This window comes from Saccoglossus kowalevskii, chromosome 12 (genome assembly GCF_978046115.1).
Source record: "Saccoglossus kowalevskii chromosome 12, keSacKowa6.1, whole genome shotgun sequence".
Lineage (NCBI taxonomy): Eukaryota > Metazoa > Hemichordata > Enteropneusta > Harrimaniidae > Saccoglossus > Saccoglossus kowalevskii.
The window spans coordinates 12,543,586-12,559,721 of NC_140652.1; positions in this window are offsets into that span (position 1 = coordinate 12,543,586).

Consider the following 16,136-nt stretch of genomic DNA (forward strand, 5'->3'; position numbering starts at 1 on the left):
GATGGCAGAAATGAATTTGCATATTGATTGTAAATGCTGTCTTGGTTTCAATTTATTTTCTCTTTCATGAATTTAGAATTAATTGTATTGATGGAGGTATTTCGAGACTGCTTCATCTATAATGTTCATGTATGTTCCGTGCATGCATATTTTCCGGCTCAGAAAACTGAAATATAAAGATCAGTGCTCCCACTTATCCTAATTACCGCCTGAGTATGATTGATGTATGGCTATACACAAACGTACACGTGTAGCTCGCATGTGCTTTTAGAGTCTTCGAGTCTGTCAAGTTTCATTTGTGTCTAGCTGGAGAACTATCCTATTGTATCGTTTGTATGTAGTAGTTTCTCCCATCTCTGTGTATAATCGCAAGTATACTTAAAAAAAATATCTACTGTAATATATTGTGCTATAATATAATTACAGGCGGGAGTATAAACCCGCAGCACACTAGACACGAGACACGAATTCGCGACTTGATGAGCAAGTGCAAACCAAATCTCTGAACTCCCAACCTACTAACTACAATCCGATACGTATTATTTTTCCATGAAGTGTCAATATATTGATGAGGATGAAAGTGACGTAAATTACTAGGTCAAACTGCAGACAACTAAATCTAAAGAGAATTGTTTTGAACAGTCCAGACTAACTCATCTTTCTCTTTCAATGTCCGATTTTACTAGTCATATTTTTTTAGTAAGGTTTGACATCTTCTGACTTTGCTTGTACTGTGTAACGATAATCCACTATGACACCTTCCATGTCTTTCACGAATGTCAGATATCTCACTGAGTGAGAGAACAATCTGTTAAGACAGTTGCGCATGCGCAGTGATTGTTTGCTAACACACATAAAACGATATGGCATTATTCGCTATATACTATACTAACTCTTGCTTCCCATTCAAATACTAGTGATGAAAGGCCATTCCCCAAAATGTATATTTATTTCGAATAATGTATTAGGGACTACGGCCCCAAAATACCATTGTCAATATGTTATGTTTCCAGTGTTATATAATGTTTTTAAAGTATTTAGTGTATATGTTTATCGATTTCTTAAAAAGGTTATGGTTATGTACTGTCTTCGTGCATATTTTTGGTATCCTCGTAATAACCTTGTTATTATACATCTTTTCCTCCCAATGATACATCATGGGAATGCTGAAATCCAAAAAGTTTAGAACAGAATCAGCAAACTTCTTTGTGTAGAATTCGGTCAAACCCTCGTGGTAGCCATGTTTGTTTTTATAATTAGAATACGTTTACGCGCTTAATCATTCCATATTTGGAATTCGCATTTCCCAATATGGTAGGATGAAAAAAAAACGTAATTAAAATACCGCAAATTACGGCAGGTTATAATTTATGGTGTGACGATGACAGATGTATAATAATTATATTTATTGAAATATATTGCAACCAGAAGAATCCAATTCTTTTTTTTCAAAAAGATTTCAGAAATGTTTACCATTATTCACAAGCAGATTTTGTTTCACTAGATATGTGTCGCCTGTAGCATTTGCCTTGACTTTATAATAATAATAATAATAATAAATAAAGACAGCTGTAACATAATACTAGTCTGTTATAAACCACAGACATAATTTATTCAAACTAATCTGGTCTACTGCTCAAATAAATCATCTTATACATATGACACCGAAAACAATATAATTTACCCGTTCGTAAAACGTTGTACGGACGTGTTCAAAAGTGTGACGGACGCTTTCGTATGTCTTTCTTATTCGGACATAACGTTTACGTTACATTCGAACATTTTCCACTGTTTACGTCAGCTGCAGACGCGCTATCAGCGCGTGGTGGAAATATAATCCTGCAATGAACGCAAACGTTCACACAGTGAGAAACGAGTAGGTCGCTGCAATCACCATACTGCCTTCGTGTATACTTTCCGGTATCCTCGTTATAATCTCATAATAGTATATGCCCATGGTACATGTGCGTGTGTAACTTATACAAAACTCCTTAGTAGGTTGGTTAATATTGTCATTTGAACCCAATCTACATGTTGTCTCATTCAACACATTCAGCATTACATTTTTAATTTTTTTTTCATTCCTGATATGAAGGAGCACGTTCAGGCATAATGCTGTCTATACACAAATGTCACGTGACAGGGAATTTGCAGTGCGTTTTTAAAATCAGTATAATGCGATTGCAAGAGAAACAGAGCTGACGTTTACATGATATGTCACCAGTGTTTAGAGAAGTGTACAGAGGATTGTATTCACCGTTCTAGTAAGTCAACACCTCAAGCTTCTTCAAATCATTTTCTTTTAAATTCAAAGACAGTTCCCCCTGGCATTTTCTTCCTATTCGTCTGTGTAAATTTAGTTTATTTTTACCGTGGGGCTTGTCGAAGCAGAAGCTCTTATTCATCATTCACAGACGATACAACGTAAGGCAACTGTAATGTATTGTTGCAACAAATGCAAAGAATTGCGACGACTGATAAAACATGTTCTAAAAAAATTGTGTGTTGTTTCTATCGTCACATTGTTGTGTAAACGTGTCAACATGACAGGGGTAATGCATTTAGAAGCATTGAACTGATAAGGTACAACACACTTTATTTTTTATTTACCCGTGCCCGTTTGTTTTATACACCCATTGCGGTATATACAGAAATTCAACCTGTCACCTGCATGAATTTTGTCCATATTATTTAATTTTTATATTTAGCCGTATAAACAATGAAGGAAATTATGTCTATTTGATCCAAAATTAACGAAGGAATTATGGAGAAGTGCATATATTAAATGTGCAGCATGGGGCATTTAACAATAATGATTGTTAAAGCCGGGGAGTCGCCACCTGCGCATGCGTCAGATGGCCATACCTTGTCATTGTTTACAAACAAGCGTCTACCCATGAGCCTTTGCGCATTTAGCGTGTGTTGTTATCATCGCTTGGGACTCAATTCCCGCGCATGCGCATGTGACAACCCTCCCGCTTTAACAATGAGCAAATACTCATAATTATAATTCTTTCCAATTTTAATATATATGACAGAAATGAATTGTCGTCAGAATATCTCAGGATTAATTTCACAAATGTTCAATAGGTCTACTGTTGTTCATTACAATCTAAAGTTAGTAAAATACTCGTTATTCTACGTTATTCGTTCACAACTATCGCGCTGTGTTACATAGAATATACAGTACGTTCACCTCGTTAGCCTTATTGATATACAACATTCGTAGATGCCGCTTTTGACATGCGCGTCTGGTTTTGCAACTTATTCAACCGAAAGTTATATATTTCTTGTAATATCCTGCATTGTATTTTTTGTAATTAGTTTCATTGAACGAGTCAATCAAAATGTTAAATTCCTCCTTCTGTGCCATTCATAAGATAATTTCCTAAATTACACAAACAGCAATAAAATGCGCGAGTCAATCATTTCAACTTAATCTGAGTATTTATAGGTTTCGTAATTTCGTCAATGTTGAAATGTAATTACAGTCATCTACATTACAACGCGACACACAAGATTCGAACTCGAGATCACGAAAAGCGCCTCGTCAATATATGCAAACGTGTTCGTCACCACGCTACAGTCAGTGATCCAAAATGAACAGCTCCAAGCAGAAAAAGAATTTCGGACATGTACAAACTAGCTATACTACATGTATACGCCCAGTATGCATTGTCTAATACAATCATACATAGTTAAGATTGTCTTCTGGGGCAAAAATGTCAACCATCAGCGGTAATTACCATTATTAAATGTTATTATTATGTTATTACTAATTACTGAATTCGAACACGAAATAAATGACTCTCTGTTCAAAGCGTATCTTATGTATCTTTATAGTGCATTCGATGAGTGTGTGACGCACGGGTAATACATATTTTCTGGATTCTACTGCAATTCCATTCCAGACATTACGAATCGATGGACTCACGGTGATTCAAAATGATTGGAATTCGTTCTACGTGCAAGAAATCAAAGGTTTCTGCTTAGCTGATTTGAACATATCATTTGCGAAATTATATCATGTGGAAAAAGTACCCAAGCGAATCCAACTGTAAACAAAAGCACTTACGTAAATAATTATATTCAAATATTATATGTACTTTGCTTGAGCTCGTATTACCATTTGAAACAAAATAAGCGTTCAGTGGTCGTATGCTTAACGAAAATAAAGTAATATGTATTTGTCAAATGCTTATATAATTATATTTTCATTACGTAGATCCATAGAAAAATGTCAATATTATTTCGTTATTATTTCTCAACTAGGTTAGAACTGTGGAAGATATGAAATTCGCGAATGTCCGATATTCAATATAGTAACTTGCATGTATCTAGTGTTGATGATCCAAATCAAGAAGTTTTTGTACGTATTTATATGTAGTGCAGTATCTCCCTTATCGACAAAGCCCTGTTGTTAGTGAAAGCCCTATTGACAACCTCGGGCAATCTTCTTCGCATTAGGCAAGGTTGTTCCGTTAGTTAATGTGCACAGAGGACAGGAGCAGCACACATAGCCCACAGTTTCCCGGGTGGACGTGTGACTGCCAAATAGAATTGCCGCAGGGGGAAAGGGGACACGTTGTACTGTTTTTATTTTCACTACTGAGTGAGAAGCCGACAGACATGCTATTCCCACACGTTATGTCTACCTCATATATGTTGCATCATTGGTTACTCTTGACATTTATTAGTCGAGCCGATGAAGGAAACGGCGTGCTGCATAGCAATGGAGCGTGAAATTGCACGTGGGAGTGCAATGACATATGCAATTCTTTTATGGACTCACTTCTATCACCCTATTCAACAACTTCCCATTCACGATCGAGTCTACTGCTAAATGTTTCTGAATGTTTTTTTTTCTTTGAGAACACATAAGCTATTAAATTGATTTAAATACATTGCCCGTAGTATTAATGCATAACTGTAGATTAAATCAGGCTTTATAACTATATGCAATTCAATTTTCAAGAGCTTAGATAATATTGCCGGTGTCAAATATAAAGTGGGGGAAATGTTTAGCTCGTTACAAGACACGTGGTTGGTCACCGACAAATAGCGTAGTTCTGACTAGCATTGTGATATATATAGTGAACATATTTTTCTAATAATAAGCGTGTTTCATTCTCCACCATCTTTTCGTCTACTATTGCAAATATCATGGTTACATGGCAAGGCAAACAGTGGATGAGATGATTGTAGAGGTTGGTACATGTGGTGCAAAATAAAGTCTCTCTCCCTCACTCTCACTCTCTCTCCCTCTCGTGCAAGGAATTCAAATATATGATGCATGCAATTTCATTTTTAATTATATTACTTATTTTTCCAGTACAATGATGATCGGACACGTTTTGTCAGGCTTACACGGAAATCAATGCTTCTTAGTTATGTTGTACATATCATTCTCATTCAGTTTATTGTATAAATGATTACACTGATAAGCGTGTCTGAACGTATTTTGCGTCACAGGTAGCTTTCTTAATTATTTATTTACAGAAGCTATATACTATCACATAGCTGAGACAGAACAACTTATTTTAAAATCATTCGATTAATTCGCACCGCTGCAAAGAAAGACAAATCGTGAAATGTCTGCTTCTGAGACAGCTGTATGTGAAGGACGTACGAGTATTATTCTGTGTAGACACTTTGTATAAACAAAACGAAACAGGGAATATCAGTGGCCGCCGTGTTATTTGTATGACCATAGTCAGACTGTTGTGTTTTTTTCCCGTTTCGAATTTCAGCCGGATTAGAGTGCCGCAAAAGAAGCTTCTGAATTTGTTCAGATGCTCAAATGGTGTTAAAACGAACAATTCTTAGCTACCTATAGACGGATTGCGGGTTTCATTATCAGTTGTTTCCCGTTCCTGAGTACGTTATACAGTCTGCTGTCTCGTTCCAAGCCAGTTAATAATTAAATAATAACACGTGCTGGTGAGGGTAATATCACGATTTGTTGCCTGTCCAAGGGATGGTAGTCATGACCATAATATTGATGATGCCAGAGCCGAAGCCGATGGCATCATCAATATTATGGCCATGGCCAACAGCCCGAGGGCAGACAACAAATCGTGATATTGCCCGAATAACCATGTGTTATTTATTTTATCACATCAAACATGACAATCACATCTACCATACAACTCACACCCGCTCTCCCACAAAATAACAACACTTATATTTGAAGTATGCAATACTTTATTTTATCTACTATAACGAGTTTCACATTACTCAATAACATACATACATTGTTTGCTGAAAAAAAAAACACCCAGTAAATATTATTCTCAGCCACGGATGCTTTTTTTAGTAACCGTGTTTCAGCAGTGTGAGTCACTACATTTATCGAGAATAACATTTTTTAAATGAATTGAGAAATTCTCAAACACAAGTTATTCGATCACTCTACAGATACAAATGTCGTGGAAGTGACTGAAATTACTTTCTCGCGAACGTATCACACATATTCACAAGCCACACAGCTTTAGAGCGTTTTCGGTTAGCATCGGCGTGGAACGCGTAGAAATGCTCACAGCGTAGAACGCGCCGCAGCGACCCCGACTGCAACGTTTCAGTGGCAGCTTTGCCGTACATTTTTGTTAGTATAAGAAATATCCTAAATATCAAAACAGAGTATCTCACTTAATATCCATTCTGGCACGTTCACTGTCTATTTCGAATGGCTAAATTTCCTTCAAAACCTTTAACGCAACCCTAAGAACAACAGCGGCCGGGGCAGCACCAGTGCAGCGAACGACAATTTGTTATGCGTACTATTGTTGCGCAGTAGTTTTAGTTACGTCATTCATGTAATATCCACTTGGCGGGCAATATACCATGTAGTATCCATTTTTATTCAATGTCATGTGACCAAATCTCAACCAATCACAGCATGCGTAACAGCAGTGAGATGTGATAATTAAATAATAACACATGGTTATTCGGGCAATATCACGATTTGTTGTCTGCCCTCGGGCTGTTGGTCATGGCCATCCCTTGGGAAGGCAACAAATCGTGATATTACCATCACAAGCATGTGTTATTATTTAACTAAAACCGTTCTGTAAATATGTACTCACCGCACCACAACATGAGAGGTAAATAACTAAATTGAAACACCGCGATATCCTGATTAAAGTTACATTCTTTTCTCTTATTTCGTTGTGTGTACAAGCTACTGACCGTGCGCGACAAAAAGCAACTACGAACGAGCCTGTAAATAGATGGCGTGATCGGACGCATCACCACGTGTATAAAATTCACACGAATGGTGTATTAGTCCCAACAAAGTTGCAAAATATGGTTTTGTGCCGATTCCACGTATTCTATTTTCACTTAAATAAGCCATGAAATTCCTTGACGTTGAAATATATAATTTAAGATTGCTAATATAATGATTCACATGGTGTTATTAATAACTGGGTTTCTATCACAGACAGTAGGGTAAAACGTTTAGCAAAGTAATGCATGTAAGCCATGATAACATGTTCATCGATTTATACAATATATGGTAATCTTATTTACCCGATTAGTGTTGTAGGTGTCAATTGATTGTCCGGCTTTGACTTCATCAAACAAAGCCCGATGGAATTACATTCGTGACAATGCATACATAGCAGATAATGTAATTGAATTTTATTGATCACTACGGCATATACAAAACTGCTAATGGAAAATGTACATTGGTTTTACATACAATTCTACAGTATGTTGATGATTGACAAGGGTATACATTTTATTTATGGTGCTGTGGTTCTAATAAATTTATTTGTCCTCGTTCTACTGAAAACACGTTTTATTAGATCGTTATATGTTCTGTAGATTGGGATTCTGCAATGAATTGAATTGTTTGTCTCTCTAATTGACACGCTATACATGACCTTCTCCTAACCTTAGTTCAGAATGAATAATGCTAATGATATATGAGTGAACATATGATTTTCACGAGTCTGGCACGCTTTATGCCAATGTAATGCTCATCTTTAATCACGTGACTTTAAGTTTCCGGTTTGAGAAAACGCATCATGACACATGAGCTAAAAAAAGTGAAGGATTTTCCCTTGTACATTATTTGCTTCATTTTTAACTCCGCTGTCGACTTTGTCGAGCGGAGCTTATCATATGAGTGATTGCCCGTCGTCGTCCGTAACAACGTTTTACTTTTTCGACTTCTTCTTGAAAACTACAAGCCTGTTTGCTTTGATACATATAAAATTCTTGAACCAATGAAAAGTTCTTGTTTAAAGTCACGTGGTATGTCATTTAAAGTTGAAAGCATTTTGCCTCCTAATTTCACGTAAATAAAAGAAAATATGAGAAAAAGCTTTTGCTAGGCATAGTTTCCTTTCAACTATTATATAGGTTATTGCCAATTTTTAAACGATTTTGATTCATGAAATATATTTTTAAAATCCTGGGATATTGAACAATCGCAGAATTACAAAGAATCATTGTCTGATAACCCAACTAATGCCATTGTACAGTATATTCATCGGGTGATATCTCTGTTTTCATATTTTCACAGAAAGACGTTGACAGTGTTAACCTAGTTGCCTATCTGTATATACACTAGGGTAAGTTATTTATGGCCGTATGTTATTTTCTTGATACTCGTCTTGATGAAGTAGTTAACATATTTTGAGACAAACCATTGTTTATGGGGTATTTGTTTCTCGAGTATTAACTCCCTCCTGTGATGCACAAAAGAGTAGTCTCAAATTTATGGGTGTGATTGCGATCTACATTCATCTTAAGAACTATTTCGATGACACATGGCCTTGTGGAGGTATTTTCCAGAGTCTGTCTGTGCGTGGCATTTCTTATTATTTGTTCAATATTTGAGAACATCCTGCACAGCTCTATACTAAAAAGATTTTTATGTTCACCCCACAAATGAAAAAATACAGCTCTCTTTGCAGCAATAACATGGATGTATTACTTCCATTGGCGGTTTACCTAATATACAAGTCGCTGACGTCTGTCGGCGTCCGCATCAACTACTTTTACTGATTGCTTCAGTATTATACGTATAGGTACTTCGGGTGGACCTCTATCAGATTTCTTTATTTTGTGACGATATTTTCAATTTTTTAATTTACATCAATATGTTTGCCATGTTTGGTAACAAGTGATGTTATTGACATATTGTTGAAACTGTCAGTCTTGCTGTTTTGGTATTATACATATAGGTACCTCAGATGAACCTCTCTCAGATTTGATCATTTTGTGATGATATCTTCAATTCCGTAATTGAAATGTGCATTGCAAACAGCTGAGCTATCTCAGCCGAGAGGCTGCTTGTAACACTCTCACTGAGCATTACATTACATTATTTGTATTTTGTTACCTTGTAAATTATTCTTGTATGATTGGCCCTTTATTGATGTCAACAACCACATCAATCTCCTTTGCAGTTAGTATCTGTATGTATGTATATGTGTCTGTCCGTCTGTTCCACTGGAATCTCAATAAGCAATTCAATCATCGGATTTCAATAAAACTTTGAAATACATGTACATTAATTACCTTACTCGCATAAATTATTAGTATGCAATTTTCTTATATCTCAATAACCAATTATTCAATTTATATTTGGCTTATGGACGCTTGGGATTAAAAGGACTGCAAACTACAGACGCATAATGAAATGCGAGTTTTTTTAATACTGTGATAGCTTTCACATTGTGCATCCCAGAATTCAGATCTATCCTAAATTTCATATAAACTTTTTTTCACTGAAAGTTCTTTTTTTTAATTTTAATAATCACCTGAACTATCTGGCATGGGATGCATCAACTCATTCCTAACAATACTCAACCATGTTTTTGATGAATGTCTATGTACTATAAAGTGTATTTCTATTTAATAATTCAATTTTCAATTTTAATAAATAATATTACGCGTTCTTTGATTCTCACGATGTTCATTGTGTCTCCCGACATTTTAGATTGGTTGTACTTTATTATGTGTTTTATGTGTCTTCGTTCCTTGCTCCCCCTCTCCATCTGTGCAGCAGAAGTGCTAGTCAGAGCGTTTGGTGAACTATATCATCCAGTAAAACTGTTTTAGTTATTCTCATATCTCTATTCGGGATCGCAGCGTATTCATATTATGAAAACTTTTATGCGCGCTCGAAAATATCAATACTACTTTTTGCACTACGATAAGTTATGACCGTTAATAACCGTGAATAATCTTTAGGTATGCTCAATATTGCTTATACAATACATTTCCTATCATGCCCGGCTCTTTTTGGCCACATTTGTATAAAGGGATCTCATTACAGGGACATTCTCGAATTGATTGCTGTTAGTTACTGATACTTCTATGTTGGGTTGCGTTGCCATTCAAATGTGGGCAACAGCGGCCAAACTTATTATTGAAATGTATCAGCAATCAGAAGATTAGTCGACGAATCATTTGGATGAATGGGAGTCTGCATTCATATTTCAGAAGTGGTAAGACGAGAGAGAGAGAGTAATAATGGAGCGAATAAAACGGCAGTAGTTGAATACAATTGCATTCCTAATCTATCATGTAAGGTATATGATAACACAATTTTATAAATTGAATACGATATTCCTTGTACTGGGTCGTACTGATAACTCATACCTCAAGCACTTCCGCCGTATGACCTCGTGCGGCCGCAACATCCGTTTAGGACCTCACTTCGTTAAGTGACATATCTCTGTGTGCCTGATGATGTTATTCTGATCACGTAACTAGAGTTGAATAGGTCAAGCTACTAGTACTCTTATTACAAGACAAAACATATTTTACTGTAAAATATCACGGCTCTTCAAATTGAATAATCGTATTGTAAGTTTGTTTCTAAAGATACTGGCGTCTGTTTTGACAGATATGCGTAATTCTTGTATGTAGACGTTATATCAAGGGTTTCTAGGCTGAATGCTAAAGCAATGCAGTTATTTCACAATATATATTAACCTTTCAATAATATGAGGTTATTACAGGAATAACGGAGTAGCGGAGGTCAATGCGCGGCGTACTGTCTGAGTGCATACTATAAGGTATTCTCGTAATAACCTTAATTTGTATACATCTTTTCTTTCCAAGAATAGATCATAGGAATGACGAAACAGTTTAGAACAGTTTAGAACAGAATCAGCGAACTTCTTTGTGTGGAGTCCGGTCAAACCCTGGTGGCAGCCATGTTTGTTTTTATTATTAGAGGACGCTTACGCGCGTAATCATTCCATGTTTGGAATTCGCATTTCCTCATATGGTAGGATAAAAATATCGCAAAATTACGGCACGCTGTAACTTATGGCGTCACGATGACAGATGTATAACAATATAGAACATGCTAATCTGTTTAAGATCTCGTTAAACGTCGGCTGAAGTCCTGTGCTGTGTCTTTTGTGTTGATGTCTTTCAAGTTTTCTTCACTAATTCAATTGTCTCCTCATAGTCACCACAATATTTTTTTTTCTCAATACTTGCAGTATAAATAAATCCTTAATTTCCAGTCCCTACCAGACCAATACACAATAACAGCGCATATATTCGATTCAATGTTGAGTGTGCTACTTTTGTAAAATTTGATATTCCTTGAATGCTTGTTCGCTCTTTGTTTCGCTTAGAAGGGCTTTTGAAAATGCACAATAATATATCTTTGTAAAACTGGTCACGTGTCATATTAGATTACTTGCGTCTTCCATAAATAAATTTCCTGTGAAAAATTAAAATTTTCATCTCTTTTATTTATAGTAGAATTATGTCAAATAAATCACGTTTTAGATCGAACAAACGTCGAACACGTTAGTAACTAATACTGGTTGGTGTTGTGGAGAATGTTACATTGTTACAAGGTAACAAAAACGTGTGTAACACTTTATATCACACATGTAACCACTCATTCTCTCGCGGCACTGTGTCACAATTTACGATTTGTACCCGTGACATACACAAGATGTACATGCCTTGGTTATCCGCAAAACAGCACATGTGCACGTTTTTCTGTAACTGAAACCTATAAATACATTCATTATAGAGTCTAGATATTTTCCGTACAGTACAAAAGATGTAAATATAAGGAATGATGTACATAATATCTCTTGTTAGAAAAGTTGAATTCGTGACTGCACGAATAAAACTATTTTATTGCGTATGCTTTTTTTTCAAAAATCAGAGGTCTTAGTTAAGGTCTTAAGTTAGTCTTACCTTACAGCTTCGCCTACGCATCTCGCAGTAACAATATTTCGTCAAGACGGATATAGTTCATTCTTAATATTGTCATGGACGTGACGTGAATAAGTCGAACATTTTATCATTAAAAATTATGCATGTCACTCGGCTTAACAATTAATAATGATCGACAATTTATCAGTTTTGTTTCGTTTTATTTTGTTTTTGTGCCGTTTTTACTCATATAACAGCAACAGTGCCTTAAATATACGTATTTACATGTTCATGAGTAAGTGCCTCGAAAACACGAACTTTGGTTTTGGAATGAGGACATGAATCGTCTCTTGCTCTTGCCAGTGTTTATAAGACTTGGTGCTTCAGGAGGATCACAAATAACAAGACAAGTTTGCATAAACCAACGTTTTATTTGCTTTTGTATTTACTCTTTGATGCTGCAGTTGATGTAGCATTTTTGCAGCTTTTGGTAAATTTTATGCGCTATTTAAATATCCTGCATGTTGTTTTCCAATGTTGGCGGATTTAATCAATAAAATCGTTCCAATCAATTATGGCACACTCCGATTGATTGGTTCCCATATATTGGAACCGCACTGATTGGCATATTGCATTCGAATGTGAGTGTTTCATAGCTTTCTCAATCCAAATTTGACAAAGTAGTTCTCGCAACACATGACTGGGTGTACTTACACATTTCCTATCGACGGCACGCACGGCAAATAAAATAAGGCGCAATCCTTCAATTAATCATTCCGCTATATGAATGACGTGCTTTCCATTCCATAATATCATTCATATTCCATATCTTTACATCAATGTTCTGCTTTTCTATGTCAAGTAGTACATATAGATTATGATTTTCTAACCAGATATAATGCTATTTATATTTTGTATGCCACCTACACAAATACGTATTCCATAGTATACCCACAATTCACCACGATACCACGCGACGCACAAACAACTACCCTAATTCGATTTTATTATAAAATAGTATAACATTACATTATCTATATTATTTTGCTGTACTCAACCAGTATTGCTTTATGGGGTCGCATATGCAGGGCATTTATGCAGGGAATCTGCATAGCAATTGGACGTTAAATTCAATAATGAACAATCAGACAACATCAGGAAATACGCAACGTAAACAAAATATATAGTATATTTTTTTTACTCGAACGAACTTAAATAAAGCATGTTATACGAATACTGTATGAACTGCTAAAATGTGTGACTAATGTATCCCTCAGCATAGATTTACATGCGTATACGTATTCTAAGGCATTGCGTTCTATGCTACGCGTCATTCGAGTTGTGGACGTGAAACAAGCCAATATGGACCGCGTCATATCAAAGATATTTTTTTCCAAGGACCGCGCGTGTGTTGCCAAGACAGATACGAACACGAATTAACCAGACAATATATTCCCCATGACACTGGTACATAATCGGTTGTCAAGGCGGTTATCAGCACTGACAAGCTAATCATATTATCCGTTGATTAGACAGTTGAGTTGATCTACATTCCGGTAATTCAAACGCCGTAGTCTTGATATTGTCGGCCATACCCTTACCTTTTCAACGGTTCCTTCCTCATAAATCTGACATTAGATACACTGTGTGGAGCTATATACGTCATATTGGTGTTTTCCATCCGCTAATCACTTTCACGGCCAGTGTTCAGCGTAATCATCTGCCTTTGATAGGCTGATTCCGGTACGGTTAACTTATTTGAATGCATATCAATGTCACGACAAGCACCCTAGAAGTAATATGCACTGGGTTGAACTGTTGGGGACTATCGATTATTTACCATGATCTATCCAAACACAGATATATAATTAAGATATCTTGGTTTACGGGCATATGTGAATCAATTTAAATGTGCTGACTTAGATCGACTCGATTTAATCATTTGGTATCCTGTTACCCTTCAGTTACTGTGCCCTATTGCCCCATGGTGACGTCATTAACGCGATTGCGGTCGAAAGGCTAATTGCTTGTCATTGATTCAACGAAACGTGTATTCCAATCTGCATGTATTAGAGTTGTCTTACGAATTCATTTCGTAGATCAGACTGTCAAACCGTTCATTACACGAAACAATTACTCAATGTATGGGAATCCCGTGTAATAGTTGGTTCAATTAGCGACTCTGATTGGGTAAACCATTGTCAGTGATGTGCAGTGCACAGATATCGGTGTTATCACTGTCTGACGCGCCCGGCCATTAGACATTGAACGCACTTGTTTGAAAAGTGGCTTTTTAGAGGTCCAAATTATAATTGATGAATATTCAAACATACCCTATGTTATTAGCACTATTTATAGGGTTGTATGTTGACATTGCCTGGACCCATTTAATTTATATTAATATAATAACCCGAATTTACTTCACGATATTTCAGATAAATGTTAATTTACACCCATCTGATGCGTTGTCAGGCTGCTAAGCACCAATACATCATAATCTGTATACAAACACCATACTATTATGTGTCACTATGAAAACGTTTTAATAGTGGCACCTTTTTTTATGAAGATTGTAGTTTCTACAAAGTTTCCCTGTGTGATATCAAGTAATTTGCTGATAGCCTTAGTCTTATTTGTTGTTTAACATATTTTAAAATTCCAGACCTGCCTCATTGTGGAAGATTGTGACATAGATTTTAAGTGTTATATTTGTATGTAACACCATATATTCCTATGTTTTGTTTAATTTCATTCGTCACACTAGTAATTACCATAAAATGTTTGAGTCAGCCAGTCAGCAACTATGAGTTGCTTGGTATAAACTTCCGGTATCCATGCAGACTGAGATTGTCGTGCGCATTTTTAACATCGAATAAGCCGTAAATTAAATAATCTGAATATCGCATGGATTATATCATTTGCCCGTAAATGTTGCTAAAGTAGTCTAGCAGTTACAGTCTGTTATTAGTGGTTTATAATCTGTGAACGTAATATGATTGTAACTAAAAACGATATATTCCGTACATGAAGGCCGCAACAAGACATCCACACAACCCATATGTGGTCTAATGACATTCCTTAGTGACTCGTATAATGATGTCGTATTCAAAAGCATTAACAATGAGACCTCTGGCAGTGAAATGTTGTTCATCAATAAACTTCGCAACTGTTTACCTCAGCCTAAGGAACCCATAAAAAGTTACAGTGTGTCCAACTCATTCTTATTATAACTTCAATTCTAACATGGTTTATCATAAAGTAAAACGCTGCTCAATAAAACATATGCTGGTTGTTCGGGTACATGCGCCAGCCGCCGCATATGCGTATTTTCATTTTTTAAGAACGAATGCTACGACCATTTCAGTGTGCTTCAAAAGAAACATTTCGGTCAATGATAAATCAAAACTTCCTTGAATACCATGAAGTTTATAACAGAAGCGCCCACAGTGAGATAGTTCTGAGTAAAGTAAAACAAATTTCCATATTAGGCAGTGAAATGCTTCCTATTAGCCGATGTGCTTCGATCATTGAATATTTATACCGATGTTTGAATGAGCAGTTACGTGTTAATGTATATGCGTGCGAAACGGCTGATTATCCAATTATACCGCTTTATATCAGAATGAAATTTCTAAAAGAAGGTACCTTTATTATCATGTGTTTCCCAGCTGCAGTGTGCGAATGACTATCGCCGAAGCTGCCATTTCCTTCGTATTCGTACATCAATTTGAATGGGATGTGAATAGTGAGTGAACTAACCGGTTCTGGTACATACTAATAACGCCATACATCTTTATAACACTGACGTCGCCTATTTGAATGAATTTGAATGAGTTTTTGCCATCTGAGGTTTTCTTAAATCAAACTGTTTTGTCGTGTTTGCGACTGGTTTTATTAAACGTATTAAAAGTGTTTTCCGATGTCATGACGTAATTGCCGATTAGCGGTGCACGTAATGTAATCATGCCTGGGTCATATTTCTTGTAACT